Genomic DNA, 22,562 nt, shown 5'->3' with positions numbered 1-22,562 from the left:
GATAGAAATAAATGGTGCATATTTATATACCAAAGTCCCAAGATCTACATTCCTGGTTCCTTGCCAGTCACTTGCTTTGTGACTTTCAGCAGACCACTTTTATATCTACAGATACGTCACCTTATCTACCTGTAGCATAGGAATGTTACTATTTGCATCAAAAAGTCTTGATTCAGCGGTGTAATTTCATTTAACGGTGCCTGGAGATTCTTGGATGAAAAAGGTTTCATCCATGTCCAAGGTCTACACTCCAACTACTTATCAATAACAAAAAAAAAAATTCAATGAGGATCCACAGGCATATATTGTTGGATAAAATTTACAATTCAACAAGATGAGTGGTATAACTAGCACTAATTGTGTAGTTTCAAGCTTTTTTCAAAATGATTTAATATTTTCATAGTGCTTATAATGAGTGAAAATTTGCTAGCAGCCATAACCATAGCTGAGTAATTGTTTCAACTTATCCAATAGCTTAGAACATGAAGTAATCAAAGTAGTCTTCATATATAACCAAATTGATAATAATTTTGAAATATAGTAGTTAAAATGTAATACCAAGATCACATTTGTTTAAATGCCAGACATTTTCCTACTAGTTTATCACAACTTAATTTACAAAAAAATAAAGAAAACTAACAGTTCCTATAAAAAGCTAGATATGTATATTCTAACCAGGGCATCAGGAGTTTTTATACCTTAAAATCAATTTCTTTTTTAGGTTTTAGAGTAACAAAGCCCCAGGTACACCTAATTGCAAGAGCAAGCAATGACTAGCATTTAGGTAAGTTACTGTAAACAGCTGAATATTTAAACAGCACCAGTGACTGATATTTTGTGGATATTCTAAAGTCTAAATATCTAAATTCTAAACATCTAAATTTATACTTCTGAAGTCCACGAAAAACATAATTTGGGATGCACTTCTGTGCTGGTTTTGGCTGGGATGGAGGTAATTTTCTTCATAGTAGCTAGTATGGGGCTATGTTTTGGATTTGTGCTGAAAACAGTGTTGATAATGCTGAGATGTTTTCGTTACTGCTGAGCAGTGCTTACACAGAGTCAAGGCCTTTTCTGCTTCTCACCCCACTCCACCAGCAAGTAGACTGGGGGGGGCACAGGAAGGTGGGAGGGGACACAGCTGGGACAGCTGACCCCAACTGACCAAAGGGATATTCCAGACCATATGACGTCATGCTCAGCATATAAAGCTGGGGGAAGAAGAAGGAAGGGGGGACGTTCAGAGTGATGGCATTTGTCTTCCCAAGTAACTCTTATGCATGATGGAGCTCTGCTTTCCTGGAGATGGCTGAACACCTGCCTGCCGATGAGAAGTAGTGAATGAATTCCTTGTTTTGCTTTGCTTGTGTGTGCAGCTTTTGCTTTACCTATTAAATTGTGTTTATCTCAGCCCACGAGTTTTCTCACTTTTACCCTTCTGATTCTCTCCCCATTCCCACTGTGAGGGAGGTGAGTGAGCAGCTGCATGGTGCTTAGTTGCCGTCTGGGGCTAAATCATGACAACTTTGTACATCATACAAAGACACATTTCAACAAAGCGCTTACTGAATTTAGTTAGGTGGTATTAAATTCAACTGCAGTAAGAACTGAAGTTAAGCTGTGCCCGAATACTCTGCTGAACTGGGAATAATCATCACTTGCACTTGCTAACGTGGAAGTCTGGTGCAGTCAGAGCTGAAAACATGATTCTCACAACTGTTTTCTTAAGGTAAATAAGCACCAATAAGCATTCTTCTGAACAATGACCCCCGTGGGGTCTCGAAGTCCTGCCAGCAAACCTGCTCCAACGTGGGGTCCTCTCTCCACAGATCCGCAGGTCCTGCCAGGAGCCTGCTCCAGCGCGGGCTTTCCATGGGGTCACAGCCTCCTTTGGGAACCCACCTGCTCTGGCGTGGGTCCTCCCTGGGCTGCAGGTGGAGATCTGCTCCACCGTGGACCTCCATGGACTGCAGGGGGACAGCCTGCCTCACCATGGCCTTCACCATGGGCTGCAGGGGAATCTCTGCTCCGGCACCTGGAGCACCTCCTCCCCCTCCTTCTTCACTGACCTGGGGGTCTGCAGGGTTGTTTCTCTTACATGTTCTCACTCCTCTCTCTGGCTGCAGTTTCTGTGCCGCAGCAACTTTTTCCCCTTCTTAAATATGTTATCACAGAGGTGCTACCACTGTTGTTGATTGGCTCGGCCTTGGCCAGCGGCAGGTCCATCTTGGAGCCAGCTGGCATTGGCTCTATCAGACATAGGGGAAGCCTCTAGCAGCTTCTCACAGAAGCCACCCCTGTTGCCTCCCCCGCTACCAAAACCTTGCTACACAAACCCAATACATTTACTGACCCATTTCTCTTGGTTCTTTCCAGTACTTGTGGTGTCAACAGTCAGCACTACCAATACACCAAGCAGAGGAAGCATATTTGCTAGTCATGGCACCTACTCCCTGGCAGACTCCAGCAGCAGTTGTTGGCTGTAGTTTCAGCTTTATCTAAAGATATGTCACATATTTAGATTATGTGATCTGTCTTTGCTGCTCTCCCTTCCTAAAAGTTTTCTCCATTCTCTAAACTTATATGCTTTTTTACATTTGTGAATTAGGTGCCATATAACTTGCTCATGAAATAGCTACATAGGCTGTTTTATATCTCCAGAGTGGGAGCCAGGGCTTTCCTCACATTTGTGTGCCTTCTGCCTTCAAGCAGGCAAGACAGGAGGCTTGGAGGAAGAAAACTAATTACAGTATGGGCACATCTATACGCTGGGACTATGATTTCGGTGAAGGAGGGTCAGATGTGCAAGTGCAGTCTCTTGCTTACCTTTTCAAATCATATTCCACTTGCCACTCAAGTAGGAAGCTTGTCACATGTAAAAGAACCAACACGTGTCTCTATTAGCTGCCCATGAAATAGTACAGCGTAACACAAGTTTTTCCTAACAAAACCTGGTCCCTCGGCTCCAGCATCACAGTTTCACTCTTCAGTTTAACATTAAGATAAAAACATAATAGAAAGCTGTTATAATAATATCAAGGATCTGTTTTAAATTTAAAGTAAGAATACTGAGAAATATATTTTTAAATGCTGATCTTCCACTTGTTGCCCCAGAACCTGTCAGAGCCACAGAAGCTGTGTTTGTGGCCTGGGCACCCATATGTACAGCATGTTTCACATCAGTAAGGATTCAGGACTACATTTGATTTGTCATGTTCACAGCCAAGAGGCATTTGCAGGTGCAAATCAAAGTCATGGGCACACAGAAGCTGTAAGGCAGCTTTTGTTTTGCGGTTTAGCAACTAAGGAGCCAGCACAATCCCACTGCCTACAGCTGGAAGGTATGCCCCCCCATACCCCTGGGGAGGCTTAGGGGGACTTCTGTCAGAGGCGGTATCTATGCTGCATGCTTATAGCATTTACCACTGTCCTGGTTTCAGCTGGGATATAGTTGTGCCCAGCCAGGACACAAGAAGTTGGAAAATCCTTGACTATAGTCTAAACAATACTGAGCAACAACTGAAAACATCAGTGTTATCAACATTCTTTGCATACTGAACTCAAAACATAGCACAGTACCAGCTACTAGGAAGACAGTTAACTCTATCCCAGCTGAAACCAGGACACCACTCAAAATAACCAAATTGTGCACAAGGGAAATGTAGACAACCGGAAAGCCTCAACAGTACACATTGAAGAGGATCTCTTTGATGCACAAAAGGTGCACTACTGCACTGCTGCAGAGAAAATTGTCCTCCTGTGTACTGGGAACATGCTATGATCAACATCAGCTAAAGCTGAATAAGTAGAAAACACCAGCTAGCTTCTTTGAAACCCAGCTTCATACTTGAAGCTATACTAGTTGGATAAAACAGTAGACTTACCAAGCATACTGAAATCAGAAAAAAAGCAGTTTCAATGGAGACTGAAGCAGACATGAAATGATCATCTGAATACCTGCACATGATTTTGTGTATGTGCTAACTATAGTATACATTTTTTAAGGGGTTTGGCCTTCTCTTTCACCTGATAAGACTTTTCCATAGACTTTTTGAATTCATTCAGAGACGAATCCTACTTCCTAGACTTGCTCCTACTGGCAAATATTATGACAGGCAGTAAATTTATTCTCCAGTTTGACCTTTGGGCTGCTCCAGCCCATCAATGTAAACACAGCCATTATGATTAATCTTAAGGATTGCCATAAAGGTAGAGGGGCCATTTAAGGAATGTGGGTCTGGTTTAAACTTTGTCTTTCTATTTAACTTCAGTGCACCTTGAAAGAGGCCCTAAATTGGCACTGGGTTTCCCAAAAATTAAATATGGGACTTTTTCTAAGCTTTAATATGTTCAGAGAGGATTTTATTTTGTTCTAACAGAATGATCAATGAATCAATTCCATTCTACCCTTTACACTTATTTAGAAATTCTCTGTAAATATTTACAAATAAAAGGAGAAAAGAAACTTGAGAAATATACATTTCAGAGTGGGGGTTTGCTATAGAATTTTACAGCATGTTACAGGAAATACCTTAGAAAGCAGGAGATAGATGTAACAATGGAATATGTGCACTTCGGTATCTTGTCTTTACCAAAGACGGTGCTCTTTCTGGTTGGAAGTGGACCACATCTCATACTGAGTGATTAATTTGCTACAAAAGTAATTGCATGAGTTTTAAGCTCCTTCTCTACTTATCACACATCTGTGGATAGATCATTTTCACTGAACTTACTTGATATTCACTGAATTGAGATACTTGCTTAGTTCATCAAGTGTTTTTGCATATCTGAAATTTGAGCTATGCTACTGAGTTGTGATCAGTTGGATGAGTGACCAAGAATGTGATGTGCTTGAAAGCACAGATCATACCCACTCAAAACACATGTTAGTCTTGTTCCCTAAATCCGTTCTCTGCTTGGAAAGGAACTCAAGAATTTCTACCACACATTTTTCTGCATACACCTTTAAACGGGTTTCCCAGTAAAATCCCATTATTCAAATGCATACAGGTTCAGATAAACTGCCTAGAAAAACCTGTACATTATTACCTGATTCTTAATCACAATCAATTGAAAGCCTGTTTTAAATGTTAAGATACATGATTCATAAAAGTGTCTAAGGTAGTTCAGTGCAGGAAGAGAAGGAATACTAACCTTGTGCCAGGATGGGAAGGGAGCACTCTAAATTACACAGCAGACTATGGATTTATACATTTATCAAACAGAAAGAAGCTGCCAAGGCACAGTAGTTCAGTATCTCTTGGACATCCTAAATATCTTCTGGAAAGGTAATTAATTTGCCTTATTTTGCACTGAATCCAGAAGATAAGGAAAGGAAACTGGAGTTTCACTCCTAGAATCTGATATGACTTATATAAGAAATGAAGTAGACATTTTTAATTATTCATAATATCATCCAGACAGAGAAAAAGTGTAGGGCTTTTTTCCTTTCTCATAGAGCTGATGAGAAAAGCAACAATCAGGTAAGTGCTGAAGATATGGGTTTATGGTAATGCACTCGACCCAGTGAATGCACTTCAGTGAACGCAAAAAAAATCTGCTTTTGTAAGAAAAGACAGAAAACCATGGAAAGTGTCGGAAAACACTGTCATCCTTGATGGGACAAATGTTTTTACGTAAGTCAGAAGTATTTTGGAAAAGGAGACTAGAGTTCTGCAATGACCATCACTTCCCAGAGAGACATAAATGTCCTAAAAGCAGATTTGTTACCATTGTGCAATAGACCAATCTCACACACTCAGGAGAGATATTGCTTTTTATTCAGGCCTAGGTGCTCAGTGGACTTTCTACAAATCAAACACACTAGGTTCATCAGGTGTGTCTCTTTTATACAGTAACAATTGCGTATAATTCATTAAACTACTCCGAACTAGTACATATTCAATCTATTTAATGCATATGCATAGGTTTATATAACCATGACACATCAAATGCCTTCTCCGCATGTGTGGGGGTCTTCGGTGGTCGTTCAGGCAGATATCCCCCCTCACTTTGACTGCTAAGTCGCTCTGTATTGGGTCAATGTTTCATTTTCCTGTGTCGTGGTTTCAGTCCAGCTGGTAACAAAGGACCACGCAGCCATTCGCTCACTCCTCCCGCCCCACTCCGGTGGGATAGGGAGGATAATCGGAGGAGAGAAAAGAAAAAAAAAACACCTGGAACCTAGAGGGTTGAGATAAAGGCAGTTTACTGGGACAACACAAAAAAAGTTACAACAACAACAATGATACTAATGAAAGAGTATACAAAAAGAGTGATGCACAGTGCAACTGCTCACCACCCAGAACCCGACGCTCCACCACTTCCCCCACCGAAAGTCGAGAGAGCACCCCCAGCCCGCTCCCCATTTATATACTGAGCATGATGGCACATGGTATGGAATAGCTCCTTGGCTAGTTCAGGTCAGCTGTCCTGGCTGTGCCCCACTCACCTCCCAGGTTCCTGTAAAAATTAACTCTATCCCAGCTGAACCCAGGACATTATCGACCCCTTATTCTATACCATCTACATCATGCCCAGATCTTACATTTTCTAATCAACCACTACCACTTTCCTTGTCTTATATATATATATATGCATATGGACACACCCCCACACCCACACACACACACAAATAGTATTCCCTTACTTGATGGGCTATCCCTCCAATGTGTTCATCAATTTTATTTAGTCCATGACTTTGGGGCTCCATCTGTTGTAACAGTCCTTCAGGATAAGAGAGATGGTGTGAGGTGTTACGTTGTTGCATGCTGCCTCTGGAACTTGTGGCTGGTACATTTGGTGCAACCCACGCCCTTTGTCTGCAGGTCGAAGATGTTGATCTTGAGGAAATTGCTGGGCGCCAGTTCAAGTTCTATCACTGTTGCACTTGGCTCGGATTCAAAGTCCATCCTGCAGTCATTTGGGTAATTCTTACAGTAATACCCTTGATATGGCATATAGACACTATAGATACAATGACATGCATTGGCAGGTTATTTAGCAGTTAAATATCATACAGCCCAATTCACTGGCTATTCTCTCCCAAAACCAAATCTCCCTGAGGTACACATCGAACTTCCCCATCCTTCTGCATCACCCACCAGGTGTACCCAGGTGCTTGAGCAAAAACAATCCCTTGAATGGGTTTGCCTCTGCTTGAGGGAGGACTAACCCAGACTATCTTCCCTAACATACTCCTCATGCGCACTACAGGGACTTTATCCCCTTCTACAGTATGTGGAAGTCTTGGTTGGGCGGGGCCAGCCTGATTGGCGGATCCTCTAGTATTAACTAACCAGGTGGCTTTTGTTAAATGTGTATCCCAATGTTTGAAAGTTCCACCCCCCATTGCTCTCAATGTAGTTTTCAGCAGTCCATTGTATCGTTCGATTTTTCCGGACGCCGGTGCATGATAAGGGATGTGATACACCCACTCAATGCCATGTTCTTTGGCCCAGGTGTCTACGAGGTTGTTTCGGAAGTGAGTCCTGTTCTCCGACTCAATTCTTTCTGGGGTGCCGTGTCGTCATAAAATTTTCTTTTCAAGGCCCAGGATAGTATTCTCGGCAGTGGCATGGGACACAGGGTATGTTTCCAGCCATCCAGTGGTTGCTTCCACCATTGTAAGCACATAGTGCTTGCCTTGGCGAGTTTGTGGGAGTGTGATATAGTCAATCTGCCAGGCCTCCCACTGTTTATATTTCAGCCATCGCCCTCCATACCACAGGGGTTTTAGCCACTTGGCTTGCTTAATTGCAGCACATGTTTCACATTCATGGATAAAATGTGCGATAGTGTCCATGATCAAGTCCACCACTCGATCTTGAGCCCATCTATATGTTGCATCTCTTGCCTGATGGCCTGAGGTGTCATGGGCCCACTGAGCCATAAATAGCTCACCTGTTGAAGCAGCGGAGGAATGCACATAAGTCGACCCAATATGAGTGATAGAAGTGATTCAACTTTATTTGCACGGATAGCTCATATTTATACAGTTTGCGATAATTATGCCTACTAGTCCTAATATGATTGGTACATTGCTAATGTTTATTTATTACTAAAACACACCCACTTGTGGTTGGCAGCTACGCGTGTTCAGTAACTTTCTCATGAGAACTTCTTCAAAAGTTACTTGTGAAGTTATGCCAAGGTCACACCGTCCCTGTCTTTCTCCTGATAACAGCGAGACCAGCTGTTGTTTTTCTTCCAATATCAGTAAAGCCAGCTATTTTCAGCCAAGGCCTAGTCTTGTTGCTCAAACTGACATTCTTTCACACAGAACTCTGCTCGCACAACTTTTCCACAGGCCCATGTCCTTTTTCAGCAAGCCACTTCCCAACACTCACCCTTATGTTGCCAGTCCAGATCCACCTGAGACACTTCAATCTTGGCGGCCTGATCTGCCTGCTGGTTGTTTTGATGTTCTTCAGTGGCCTAACTCTTGGGTATATGAGCATCTACGTGACGTACTTTTACCACTAGCTTCTCTATCCGAACAGCGATATCTTGCCACAGTGCAGCAGCCCAAATGGGTTTACCTCTGCGCTACCAGTTGCTCTGATTCCATTGCTTTAGCCACCCCCACAGGGCATTTGCCACCATCCATGAGTCAGTATAGAGATAGAGCACAGGCCATTTCTCCCTTTCAGCAATGTCTAACGCTAGCTGGATGGCTTTCACCTCTGCAACCTGACTTGATTCACCTTCTCCTTCAGCAGTTTCTGCGACTAGTCGTGTAGGACTCCATACAGCATTCTTCCACCTCCAAATCATTCCCACAATGCAACAGGACCCATCAGTGAACAGGGCATATTGCCTCTCATTTTCTGGCAGTTTATTATACAGTGGGGCCTCTTCACCCCGTGTCACCTCCTCCTCTGGCGACATTCCAAAATATTTGCCTTCTGGCCAGTCCGTGATCACTTCCACAATTCCTGGGTGACTAGGGTTTCCTATGTGAGCCCGTTGTATGATCATTGCGATCCACTTACTCCACGTGGCATCAGTTGCATGATGTGTAGAGGAGACTTTCCCTTTGAACATCCAGCCCGGCACTGGCAGTCGGGGTGCTAAGAAGAGCTGTGTCTCAGTACCAACCACTTCTGAGGCAGCTCAAACTCCTTCATATGCTGCCAATATCTCTTTTTCAGTTGGAGTATAGCGAGCCTCGGATCCTGTGTATCCCCAACTCCAAAACCCCAGGGGTTGGACTCGGGTCTCCCCAGGTGCTTTCTGCCAGAGGCTCCAGGTAGGGCCATTCACCCCAGCTGCAGTGTAGAGCACATTTTTAACATCTTGTCCTGCCCGGACTGGTCCAAGGGGTACTGCATGAACAATATCCCGCTTAATTTGTTCAAGGGCTTGTTGTTGCTCAGGCCCCCATTTAAAATCGTTCTTCTTCCGAGTAACTTGGTAGAGAGGACTTACAATTTGACTGTAATTTGGAATATGTATTCTCCAAAAGCCCACAACACCTACGAAAGCCTGTGTTTACTTTTTATTAGTCGGTGAGGACATAGCTGTTATTTTGTTGATCACGTCAGCAGGGATCTGACGACGCCCATCTTGCCATTTTACTCCCTGTGCAGGTCCCTTGACCTTACTTTCTTTTATGGCAAAACCAGCCTTCAAAAGGATTTGGATTATTTTCTTCCCTTTCTCAAAGACTTCTTCTGCTGTGTTGCCCCATACGATGATGTCATCAATGTATTGCAGGTACTCTGCAGCTTCACCTTTTTCCAGTGCAGCCTGGATCAGTCCATGGCAAATGGTGGAGCTGTGTTTCCACCCCTGGGGCAGTCGATTCCAGGTGTACTGGACGCCCCTCCAAGTGAAAGCAAACTGATTCCTGCACTCTGTTGCTAAAGGAATGGAGAAAAATGCATCAGCAATGTCAATTGTGGCATACCACTTAGCTGCCTTTGATTCCAGTTCATATTGAAGCTCTAACATATCTGGCACAGCAGCGCTCAGCGGTGGCGTGACTTCATTCAGCCCACGATAATCTACTGTTAGTCTCCATTCCCCATTAGATTTCCGCACGGGCCATATGGCACTATTAAAGCGTCAGTGAGTTGTGCTGATCACTTCTTGGCTCTCCAACTGGCAAATCAGCTTATGGATGGGGATCAGGGAGTCTCGGTTGGTGCGACCTTGCCGCCAGTGCACCGTCGTGGTAGCAATTGGCACCTGTTATTCTTCAACCTTCAGCAACCCCACAACCGAAGGGTCTTGAGAGAGACCAGGCAGGGTTGACAGCTGTTCAATCTCCTCCATCTCCAAGGCAGCTATACCAAAGGCCCAACAGTACCCTTTTGGGTCCTTGAAATACCCCCTACTGAGATAATCTATACCAAGGATGCATGGGTGCGAGCGGCGGAGGAATGCACATAAGTCGACTCAATATGAGTGATAGAAGTGATTCAACTTTATTTGCACGCATAGCTCATATTTATACAACTTACGATAGTTATGCCTACTAGTCCTATTATGATTGGTACATTGCTAATGATTATTCATTAATAAAACACACCCACTTGTGGTTTGCAGCTATGGATGTTCCGCAATTTTCTCATGGGAAGTTTCTCAAAGTTGTCTATGAAACTCTGCCAAGGTCACAGTGTCCTTATCTTTCTCCTGATATCAGCAAGACCAGCAGTTTTGGCCGAGGCCTAGTCTTGCTGCCCATGCTAACATTCCTTCACACACCACTCTGCTCGCACAACCTTTTTATAGACCCATGTCCTTTCTCATCAAGCCAATTCCCAACAATTCCCCCTTTTTCTTTTTGTGTGAGTAGAGCTTGGTTGGTCACCTTTGAGAATCCTCTCATCATGTACCCATACACAATCCTGACTATTACACAGACCAATATCAACATACCTAAGCATCGTAAGGCTTCCTTAATCAATGACATTAGCCATGGTGTTATCCCGCCAAATATTGACTGTAACACCCCATCAAACCAACTAGTTTCTTGTTGGATCTTTTGCGTATGTTTCTTCAGCCAATCTATTTGTTTGTATATAGTTTGAGAATGATCACTTAAATTAAAGCAACACATCCCATCAACATCTTCACACCCGTGTTCTTGTGCCAACAACAGAAAATCAAGAGCTGCTCTATTTTGTAAAATTTTAACACCTGCTGTATTGCCCTTTGCAAAGATCTGTGAACACAATTAATTAAACACAGTAAAAACAACATTATACCTAATAAAATACATAAGAATAACAGACTGTTCAGGTAATGCCAATGACACACAAAAAGAGGTTTGATTAATAGCTTTAGCTAGTGACACCCAAACATTCTTACTGTCCCACGGCATTAACCGATGTGGATCAATAACTGGTGTCACTGTCATGCTGCTTACTACAGTCAGTGTGTTCCATATCAATCTCAGCATAAGGTTTCAAATTTATGGGTAAATCAGGAACGTATCTGCCAGACATGGATGATGTGATTTTTTGTCCAATTGCTGTCAAGGCTTGTCGTCCCGGTGCACTTAGTTGTCTTGTAGAAGTTAAGCTATCGCTGCCCTGCAATAAATCCAGCAGCGGCTGTAAGTCTGTATTTGTAATACCACAACAAGGTCGAATCCACTGTAGGTCTCCGTTTAAATCTTTCTCCCTCTTTGGGCGTTATTTCCCCTTTTTGTACACACAAGTCAATCAATTCCTGCATTTTATCCTTGGGGGATTTCTCTTCCACCTTACCCACTACTTTGGCAAAAGAGTCCATACTTTCTACAATCGCATTTGCTGTTTTTTCATATGATTTTTTCGTCAACGGTTGCCTACACTTACCCCCGTCTCTTTTCCGCATTTCCTTTAACAATTCTAACATTGTCTCTTTTTGTTCTATTATTAGAGTAGCCAAGTCCTTGTTTGCATTATTTGAATCAGGGTATATGCTAGGTATAATTTGTTCATGTTGAACGGTGGTATCTGGGGGCTGTTTTCTCGTAGGCGGATTTTTACTCACTCCCTGATTCTGTAGGGTTTCCTTTAATCGTACGGTTAGGGAGGCTTGGGAACTGTCAGATGGCTGATTAATATCAGCAGTCCCAGGGAGTGGAGCAGAAGTCAAGGACACAGGAGTGGAGCAGAAGTCAAGGGCACAGGAGTAGGCGGACAAGCTCCAAAAAGTCTCTCTTGCTGCATTATGTTTTTCTACCCGCTTTTCCCTTTCGCTTGCGGTTGGAGAGAGAGAACAGCAAAAGCAGACGCAGATGCTTTATGATCTGCTTTCATTTCTTGCAGAGTTGTCTTAATCAATTTCCATAGAGTTGCAAGACCTTTAACTTCTTTAGACCCGTCACTAATTTCATCCCATAGGGAGGTTCCGATAGCTTCCCAGGTACTAAGCTCAAAAGCTGTACCCACACTCAATAAAAGGTTTCTGTCCTTGCTCCATTGTAGAAGCCGCTTTAAATCCCAAAACTTGCTTAATGCAATTTACCCCCCACTTTTCTAAAAAGCGCTGTAATAATTTTAGGGCTACCTCTTGATCCATTGCCGGCTGGCTTCTCGATGCTCCTTTATAAGGCACCTTGAATAAAAAGTCTTTGCAGCCTTTTCCAGTAGCCGTCACTGATGGCGAACCCCTTTTGGATGGTCCAGGCACGAGAGTTAACACACCAACCAAGACGATCAGCGTTCGGTTAATCTTTTGTCCCCCGGTCACTGCTACCGGTGCTTCTCAGTGTCCGCTGCTCCTATTCCCCGTTTTTCGGTCCCTGTACGGGCACCATTTGTGAGCGGCGGAGGAATGCACATAAGTCGACTCAATATGAGTGATAGAAGTGATTCAACTTTATTTGCATGGATAGCTCATATTTATACAGCTTACGATAATTATGCCTACTAGTCCTAATATGATTGGTACATTGCTAATGTTTATTCATTACTAAAACACACCCACTTGTGGTTTGCAGCTATGGTTGTTCCGCAATTTTCTCATGGGAAGTTTCTCAAAGTTGTCTATGAAACTCTGCCAAGGTCACAGTGTCCTTATCTTTCTCCTGATATCAGCAAGACCAGCAGTTTTGGCCGAGGCCTAGTCTTGCTGCCCACGCTAACATTCCTTCACACACCACTCTGCTCGCACAACCTTTCCATAGACCCATGTCCTTTCTCATTAAGCCAATTCCCAACACATGGGGCCTCTGGGCCAGTCGCAATGGGGTGTTTCTGCCACTCATTCCCGGTTAGACTAATTTCAGCTTCCAATACGGTTAGCTCTTGGGATCCCCCTGTCACACCAGACATACAGATGGGTTCTGCCCCTTTAGAACTTGATGGCATTAGGGTGCATTGTGCACCAGTGTCTACTAGAGCCTTATATTCCTGTGGGTCTGATGTGCCAGGCCATCGAATCCACACTGTCCAGTAGACTCGGTTGTCCCTCTCCTCCACCTGGCTGGAGGCAGGGCCCCTCTAATCCTGGTTAGAATATCCGTTACTCACTTTCTGCACACATGAATCAGAAGTCCCTTCAAGGGGATCAGAAATGAGATCAGCCCATCTACTGCGTCTGGGGCACTGCTCAGGGGAAACTGGAGCAGCAGTTTTCCAAGAAGAATTCTCTTTTCTGATTGCTTTTTCTCGCAACTCCTGTACCCATGCTTCCAGGACTGAGGTAGGTTCTCCATCCCACTTCCTCATGTCCTCTCCATGGTCACGCAGGTAAAACCACAGGTTAGCCCGTCGAGTGTACTTTCTCTCTCCTCTCTCTTGGGCAGAGGAACGTTTACTCCCAATAACTGCGATGCGGGCCTGTACAGGTGGGGAGGAGGACATATCCACTTTGAATTGCTGGAACTCTCAGGACAATTCCTCTACAGCCGAGACAAAGGCCCGTAGGGAGGAAGAGAGACTTCCTTCGTATTGCCAGAGTTGGACAGCCAATTCATCCACCGTTTGTCCATAGCCTTCTTTCCAGGACATTACTGTCAATGAGTTGGCATAGCTTGGTGGTGCACTTCGTAGAAACTTCCGCCACATGGGTTGTGTGCATTGGACTTCATCTGGATCTGTGGGTGACTGCACATTTTCTGGATCCTTAGAAGTCACCTCCAGCACAGCTAATTCCCTCAGGTACTGGATGCCTCTCTCCATGGTGGTCCACTTGCCTTGGTGACATGTAACTTCATCCCTGAAGGGGTATCTTTCTTTCACACCTGACAGAAGTCGCCTCCAGAGGCTGAGGACTTGTGTTTTTCTCCCAATCGCCTTGTCGATGCCCCCTTCCCTAGACAGACATCCCAACTGCTTGGCTTCCTTACCCTCTAATTCCAAACTACTGTCCCCATTATCCCAGCATCGGAGCAGCCAGGTAACAATGTGCTCACCTGGGTGGCAGCTAAAATCTTTTCGCATGTCATGCAAGTCACTCAGGGATAGAGATCGGGTAATTATTTCAGGTTCTGTCTCTTCCTCCTGTTCCCACGATGACCCTGGTTCATCTTCATCTCTCACTAAGCGAACTGATTTCTTTGTGTGTTTCTTTTTCTGTACAGGGGCGACTGATACTGGCACAGGTTGGTTCTCTGGTTTAGCTGTAGTACCTGTCACCGGGGTTGGGGTAGCCACGCTGCCTATTGCCGGGGTAGGGGTAGCCATGGTGCCTGTTGCCCTATTTTCCATATTTTGCCTCTTTTCCCCCTGAGGGTGCTGCCTAATATCAAGCAGTGTTTGGTAGACACTGGCCAGGGCCCAGCATAGTGCAGCTAGTTGTACGTCTTTGGAATAGCCACAGCATTTTCCTTTCAAATATTCTACCACTTCATGAGGGTTCTGTAGTTGTTTGGGAGTGAACTTCCAAGCCACTGGAGGTGAGAAGTTCTCTAGATACCTGCTCATATCCTCCCACATGCCATGCCACCCATGAATATCCAGCTTTGGGGCAGATCTCTGGGTGGTCCTCTTAAAGAACCTTTTTGTAGCCCTAAACAAGACCTGAAACATAGTCAGGAGGCATAGTACTAACAGCACAGTAGCTTGCGCATCCCCAGGATATTAAAAATTCTCAAAAGCTGTTGTAATTAGCTGGAAGGAGAGAAGGGAGGGGAACGGACAGGGGGAAGTATCTCCTCCCTAACTTCCCCATGGATTGGGTGTAATTACCAATAAAATCCGATAGAAGGTGCCCGACGTATGGAAATGATTGTCGTGGTTCCAGCCCAGCCGGTAACAAAGGACCACGCAGCCGCTCGCTCACTCCTCCCGTCCCCCTCCGGTGGGATAGGGAGGACAATCGGAGGAGAGAAAAAAACCCAAAAAACACAGAACCTCGAGGGTTGAGATAAAGGCAGTTTACTGGGACAAACACAAAAAAAGTTACAAAAACAATAACTGTACTAATGAAAGAGTATACAAAGCGAGTCATGCACAGTGCAACTGCTCACCACCCGGAACCCGACGCTCCGCCACTTCCCCCACCAAAAGCCGAGAAAGCACCCCCCCGGCCCGCTCCCCATTTATATACTGAGCATGATGGCACATGGTATGGAATAGCTCCTTGGCTAGTTCAGGTCAGCTATCCCGGCTATGCCCCCCCCCACACCTCCCAGGTTCCTGTAAAAATTAACTCTATCCCAGCTGAACCCAGCACATCCTGCCAAGAGGGACGTATCATCAATCAGGAAGAACAGAAAGGGTCAGAATGATCTTGGTTACTTCTCTAGGTATTATTAAAATTGTTTGAATTTGAAAATTATTAACTTAATTTAAAAAAGAATTTTCTATATCTGACATCATAAATAGAACCCAAAACAGTCCAAATTCAGTGTTCAGTGGGAAAAAAACAATAATTGTAATTCAAGGGCTCTCAGTAGGGAGAAGATATAGATATTTTTCACATGGCAGTCTGACAATGTTCTCTCCTGTCTTGCCTTAAATGTCCCAGGAGGCCTAGAGATCAGATTAATATATAGAATTGACTGAACTGTCTGTCATGAATGAGATTTTGTTACACGGCTTTGGTTTAGCAGCAATTTAGGATTTATTAATATTTTTGAGATAGATCACAAGAGTAGGTTGTTTGCAAATATTCTGGTAAAGAAATAAAAATTTAATCACATAAAGGAGTTTGGTTTGATTAAGACGTAGAAAATTGTGAAGCATAGGTATGGGAGTGTTAAGTTTGAAATGTAGTCATAGGAACTTAGGAACTTTAGAAAATGTACTATGTGTAACCATAAGAATTCAAGTATTGTCCAAAATCAGTTAATCACAGAAACTTTGACAAAGATTTGTTGATTTGTAGTGTTTTGGTTTAGGAAACTAAGGAAACTGTTATGGACACCAGTTTGCTGCTTGGAAACCCCCTGTTACTGATTGGTTATTGATTATGTTATTTGTTATTGACTAGTTAGTAGCTTTGATTTATTATTGATTTGGTAGTAGGTAGAATAGCTCATGTTTAATAAGAATATAAAATGGTAAGAAGCAGTTTAGCAAAAGTACCTCTATTGTATTTTGCACATTTAATTAACAACCGACAGCTGCTGTGAAACCCTCTGTATAACCCGGTACCAAGGCCGAAGGAATTGGCCAAAATCATTTAGTAGGAACATTTAGAATTTAGATAATAAGCAATAAGAACATATAAAAACTTAGGAACATACAAAATGTGCTGTATACAATCACAAAAGAATATGTATTGTCTAAAATTGGTTAACCATAGAAACTTTGACCGATTTGTTAGTTTTACAGTGTTGTCTTAAGAAACTAAGAGAGATCGTTATGGACCTTAGTTCTGTTGCTTAGAAACCCCACTTTGGTCAAGATTCCAGTTAATGGAATTAAGTAAAATCAACCAATGAATGTTTTAGCATAAGAATATTGATGAAGTGGTGTGACTGAGAGCCAATCATTAGAAAGGTTAAATTTAAGAATTAACATTGAATGTATTTTATGTAATCAAATACATGATGGCGAAAGTCGTACTGCGCAGAATCACCTGAGAGGTCAACTATCGGACAAGGTGAGGAAGACTATGAAAGACCACCAGAGGACTCTAGAAGACCACCAGAGACCTTCAATGCGCATGCGTAAAGGACATTAACATATGCTAATGACTTCCCAGAAATCTAATGGATATGTATAACCTTTCTCGGAAATCTAATGAATATGAATGAATAAGTTCAATATAAGGTGTATGATTTTGGTATTCGGTGTGCGTGGTCTTTTGAGAGGACTCACCCACGCACCCGGCCGTTAATAAAGAAGTGTCTGCTTATCTGCACTAAATTGGTGTTGATAAGTTCTTTATTCCGAGGTTTTCGGCAACACCCCTACCCTTCCCACCTCGATCTAATTATCGAGGATTCCAATCAGTAGAGTTAAGTGAGATTAACCAATGATTGTTTTAACATAAGAATATTAATAAGATGGTGTGACTGAAGGACCAATTATTAGAAAGGTTACATTTAAGAATAGACATAGTATGCATTTTTATGTAAATTAATATAGATGATGGTGAGAATCGTACTGCACAGAATCACCTAAGAGAGGTCAAGAAGCAGACAAGTGAGGAAGACTATGGAAGACCACCAGAGGGCTTCTGAAGACCACCAGAGACCTTCACTGTGCCTGCGTGAAGAGACATTTACATATGCTAATGAATTATCAGAAAGTTAATGATTATGTATAACATTTTACAGAAATTAAGTTAATATGTATAACAGGTGTGTATTTAACCTGCATGATTAAACCAGACAGGTGCACACACTACGTGGAGCGATCCCCCATGTGCCCAGCGCTGCAATAAAGGAGTGCCTGCTTCATAACTTCTCATTGCTGTTAAAGAGTTTTATTCCGGATTTCGGTAACAAGGTTGTATAATTTTAACAGCACTTAATCATCAGCCAGTTTAACAGAGTGATTCGATGGAATTTGTTACAATCAAATTTGCGACTTGGTTAAAGATTCGAAAATGGCAAGGATCACCCGAAACTTACAGCAGGGTTACACACAGATGGAGGTTAAATCAAATCACACACACGCACAGACAAACAGTTCTGAACCACACATACAGTCAAAATAGTTCCAAACCAAACCATACACAGACAGGCAAATAGTTCCGAACCAAACTGCAAATGCACATGCACAGGTACAACAGTTCTGAACCAAATTTTATACACATGCACACAGAGGTTAACCTATGATTAAAATTTCCCTTTCATGAGTTTCATGAATTACTCACTTTTATGTGCCGGCATTCATCAACGGATGGTCAGTGAACCGAAATCAGGCCTTTAAGTCCTCGTGAAATCGTCAACAGATGATCCTCGCAAAATCTACCGAGAGGTGTCCCAGCTCAGAGGGAGATACTGGGTCACACAGCTCACTGCAGTCCCAGAGAGCTCAAAAGGTCTCACCTTGTGTCGTTATTTATAGGGTCTCAGAGATTATTTGCTTTGGTCATTATTTTACATTCTGGCCACAATTTGTGCTGAGTCATTCTGATATACAATTCAGGCAGCAGTTGGCCCAGGTGTGGCCAGGGGGTGCCTAGCACCCATAAGTCTCTGCACTTGCAACCGAGATAACAGCACAATGGGAGGTTTTTCCCAAAGCATGCATAGATTATCCTGAGATCTCAGAGTGGCCCCAGGGGGCTGCACCACCACACCTTCTTAAGTATTTGTTTCACAGTATTGATCAGCTGGGTTTTTTGAGCTGTTAACCATGAGCCAAGTCTTTCAAGATGACTTCAAGTTTTCAAGTTAAATTTGCTTTATGGAGCAATTCATGCCACATCACAGTTATATATGTGCACTTTCCAGCACCAAAATAAGTGATGTGCAAATAGCCATGCCATGACATTGAGGCATCTGCCACACATTTTCTTTGCACACATGAATTTCACATAGCCTCCAGTTTCCAAGTCACTCCTAATAACCGATTTGTTAAAAAAACATAGCGGCATGTTATCTTTCACTTTTACATCTGCATCTTTACAGTCATGTTTTCCCTGGTCTCTTCTGGAAGAACTAATTTAAAACAGGGATGGGACAAAAGTAAGGAGAGAGTAGGTGTCAAGAATTTTTACTGGGAAGACTTTTTGTTACAAATATTTTGATAAAAGTTAAAATTTTATAAGCTGGGTTTGATCAAAAGGTAAAGATCGTAGAACATAGGGGTTTGAAGCTCGCAATGTAGTCATAGAAACTCAGGAACATACAAGATGTGTTGTATACAATCATAAAAAAAAAAAGTATTGTCTAAAATTAGTTAACCATAGAAACTTTGACAGATTTGTTAGTCTGTAGTGTTTTGTTTTAAGAAATTAAGGGAGATCGTTAATGGACCTTAGTTCTGTTGCTTAGAAACCCCACTTTGATCAAGATTCCAGTTAGTGGAATTAAGTAAGATTAACCAATGATTGTTTTAGTATAAGAATATTGATAAGGTGGTGTGACTGAAGGGCCAATCATTAGAAACATTAAATTCAAGAATTAACATAGAATGTATTTTTATGTAATCTAATACATGATGGCGAAAATCGTACTGTGCAGAATCACATAAGAGAGGTCAACTATCGGACAAAGTGAGGAAGACTATGGAAGACCACCAGAGGGCTTCTGAAGACCACCAGAGACTTCACTGCACCTGCATAAAGGGACATTTACATACGCTAAAGAATTATTGGAAAGTTGATGATTATGTATGACATTTTACAGAAATTTAGTGAATATGTATAACAGGTGTGTATTTAACCTGCATGATTAAACCAGACAGGCGCACACACTAGGTGGAGTGATCCCCTGTGTGCCCAGCGCTGCAATAAAGGAGTGCCTGCTTCTTAACTTCTCATTGCTGTTAAGGAGTTTTATTCCGGATTTCGGCAACACTTTGAAGGTGTTGAATCATGATCAGTGACCTTTCTTTGTTCTCAGAGGTACCATCCCACAGCAGATTACTTCAAGCACTAGAATGAAAGATCTTCTGCCATGCTGCTTTGCTTCTCTGCATCCTGTGGAAACACAATCTACAAATAGAGCTGGTCACAAGCCCTCAGGACTTGGCACTAAGAAGCAGTACATGCAAATGCAAAGTACTTAGATTATCAAATATCTTGTATTTCTAAGAAGAAAAGAAAAAAAGCACTATGAAGTTATGCTTTCTTTTGTTCTTATTCCATACAAAGATTATATGTAGATGGTTTTTGAAAAAGGGTACATGGGTAATAACCTCCATGTGGTTAGCAGGAAAGCCCAGAAGAATTAAACACAACTGATGAAACCCTAAATAATTCCACTTGCAATGCTGTACATCTGGGAGAGACAAAGAAGTAAATGTTGCATCAGAGGCAGCTAAAACCAAAACGTTCCACATTCACCCAAAGTTTTAAGAGATCCAGTCTGCCAAAATTGTCTTGTTGGCTTGTGGGACTGTTGTAGTTTAACACCAGCCAGCAACTAAGCACCACACAGCTGCTCACTCACTCCCCCCACCCAGTGGGATGGGGGAGGAAATCAGGAAAAGAAGTAAAACTCCTGGGTTGAGATAAGAACGCTTTAATAGAACAGAAAAGAAGAAACTAATAATGATAATGATAACACTAATACAATGACAATAGTAATAATAAAAGGATTTGAATATACAAAACAAGTGATGCACAATGAAATTGCTCACCACCCGCCGACTGACGCCCAGTTAGTTCCCGAGCAGCAATTCCTCCCAGACCCATTCCCCCCCCAGCTTATATACTAGATGTGATGTCACATGGTATGGAATACCCTGTTAGCCACTTTGAGTCAGCTGTCCTGGCTGTGTCCTGTGCCAACTTCTTGTGCCCCTCCAGCTTTCTTGCTGGCTGGGCATGAGAAGCTGAAAAATCCTTGACTTAGTCTAAACACTACTTAGCAACAACTGAAAACATCAGTGTTATCAACATTCTTCTCATATTGAGTCCAAAACATAGTACTATACCAGCTTAAAGAAAGAAAATTAACTCTATCCCAGGTAAAACCAGACCAGTATCCACCCCTTATTCTATACCATTTAGGTCATGCTCAAGTCCCATACTTTCCAATACAAACTAATCAATCACAATCACCTTTTCCATCCTTTGAGATATATGTGTATACACAAACACAGATATCATTCCCTTAGTCTATGGGCTATCGCTATAAAATGTTTGTTGAGTTCATTTAGTCCATGACTTTAGGGTCCCTCTGTCATACCAGTCTTTCTGGGCAGGAGGGATGGTGCAAAGTCCTCTCAGTTGGCAGAGCAGGATGGGGCTTCAGTGCGGCATGGCGAGCAGGTGACATTGGCCGCAGCATGATGACGGTGTGTAATGTTGGATTGTTGCATCCTGGAGTCAGTTCTGGTTCCATCACTACTGCGCTTCGCTCAGTTTTATCACAGTTCTTCCTTGCTTGATCTAAGTCATTCTTACTGTAATACCATTGATATAGCATATAACATTTATAGTAATGGTGACATACAGTGGCAGGGTGTCCTGGGTTCAGCTGGGATAGAGTTCATTTTTACAGGAACCTGGGAGGTGTGTGGGGGGAGGCATAGCCGGGGCAGCAGACCTGAACTAGCCAAGGAGCTATTCCATACCATGTGACATCATGCTCAGTATATAACTGGGGAGCGGGCCGGGGGGGTGGTCTCGGCTTTCAGTGGGGGAAGTGGCGGAGCGTTGGGTCCCGGGTGGTGAGCAGTTGCACTGTGCATCACTCTTTTTGTATATTCATTAGTACCGTTGTTGTTGTTGTAATTTTTTTGTGTTTGTCCCAGTAAACTGCCTTTATCTCAACCCTTGAGGTTCCAGGTTTTTTTTTCTTTTCTCTCCTCCGTCTCCCCCCTATCCCACCGGAGTGGGGCGGAGGAGTGAGCGAGCGGCTGCGTGGTCCTTTGTTACCGGCTGGGCTGAAACCACGACACAGGGTTATATAGCAATTAACATCATACAACTTAATTCACTGGCTATTCTCACCTAAAATCAAATCCCCTTGAGGCATACATCGGACTTCCGCATCATTCCACATCACCCACCAAGTGTACCCAGGTCCTTGAGCAAAAGCAATTACACAAACGGGTTTACCTTTGTCTGAGGCAGGAGTAACCCAAACTGTCTTCCCTAGCATGTTTTTTTATGTGCACTACAGGGACTTTATCCCCTTCTACAGTACGTAAAAGTTCTGATTGGGCAGGGCAACTCCGATTGGCAGATCCTCTGGTGTTGACTAACCAGGTGGCTTTTGATAAATGTGTAACCAAATGTTTGAAGGTCCCACCCCCCCATTGCTCTCAATATCGTGTTTAACAGCCCATTGTATCGTTCAATTTTCCCAGAGGCAGGTGCGTGATAGGGACTATGATACACCCAGTCAATGCCATGCTCTTTGGCCCAGGTGTCTATGAGGTTGTTTCGGAAATGAGTCCCGTTGTCTGACTCAATTCTTTCTGGGGTGCCATGTCGCCACAAAACCTACTTCTCAAGGCCCAGGATAGTGTTCCGGGCAGTGGCATGGGGTACAGAATATGTTTCCGGCCATCCGGTGGTTGCTTCCACCATTGTAAGCACATAGTGCT

General features: G+C 43.0%; 1 protein-coding gene across 1 annotated transcript in view; it reads left to right on the top strand.

Moving 5' to 3' along the window:
• Positions 1-11,611: 11,611 nt before the first annotated feature.
• The window catches only part of LOC126035320 (uncharacterized), a 245,625-nt gene continuing 234,674 nt past the window's right edge, over positions 11,612-22,562 (top strand). Inside the window, exon 1 of the mRNA XM_049793822.1 lies at positions 11,612-11,918. The gene's annotated coding sequence lies outside the window, so the exon portion shown is untranslated. The remainder of the gene's footprint in view (positions 11,919-22,562) is intronic.

Source organism: Accipiter gentilis, chromosome W (assembly GCF_929443795.1).
Source record: "Accipiter gentilis chromosome W, bAccGen1.1, whole genome shotgun sequence".
In the NCBI taxonomy this organism is placed as follows: Eukaryota; Metazoa; Chordata; class Aves; order Accipitriformes; family Accipitridae; genus Astur; species Astur gentilis.
Note: the sequence above shows the minus strand (reverse complement) of the source record. Positions and strands in the feature narration are given on the sequence as shown.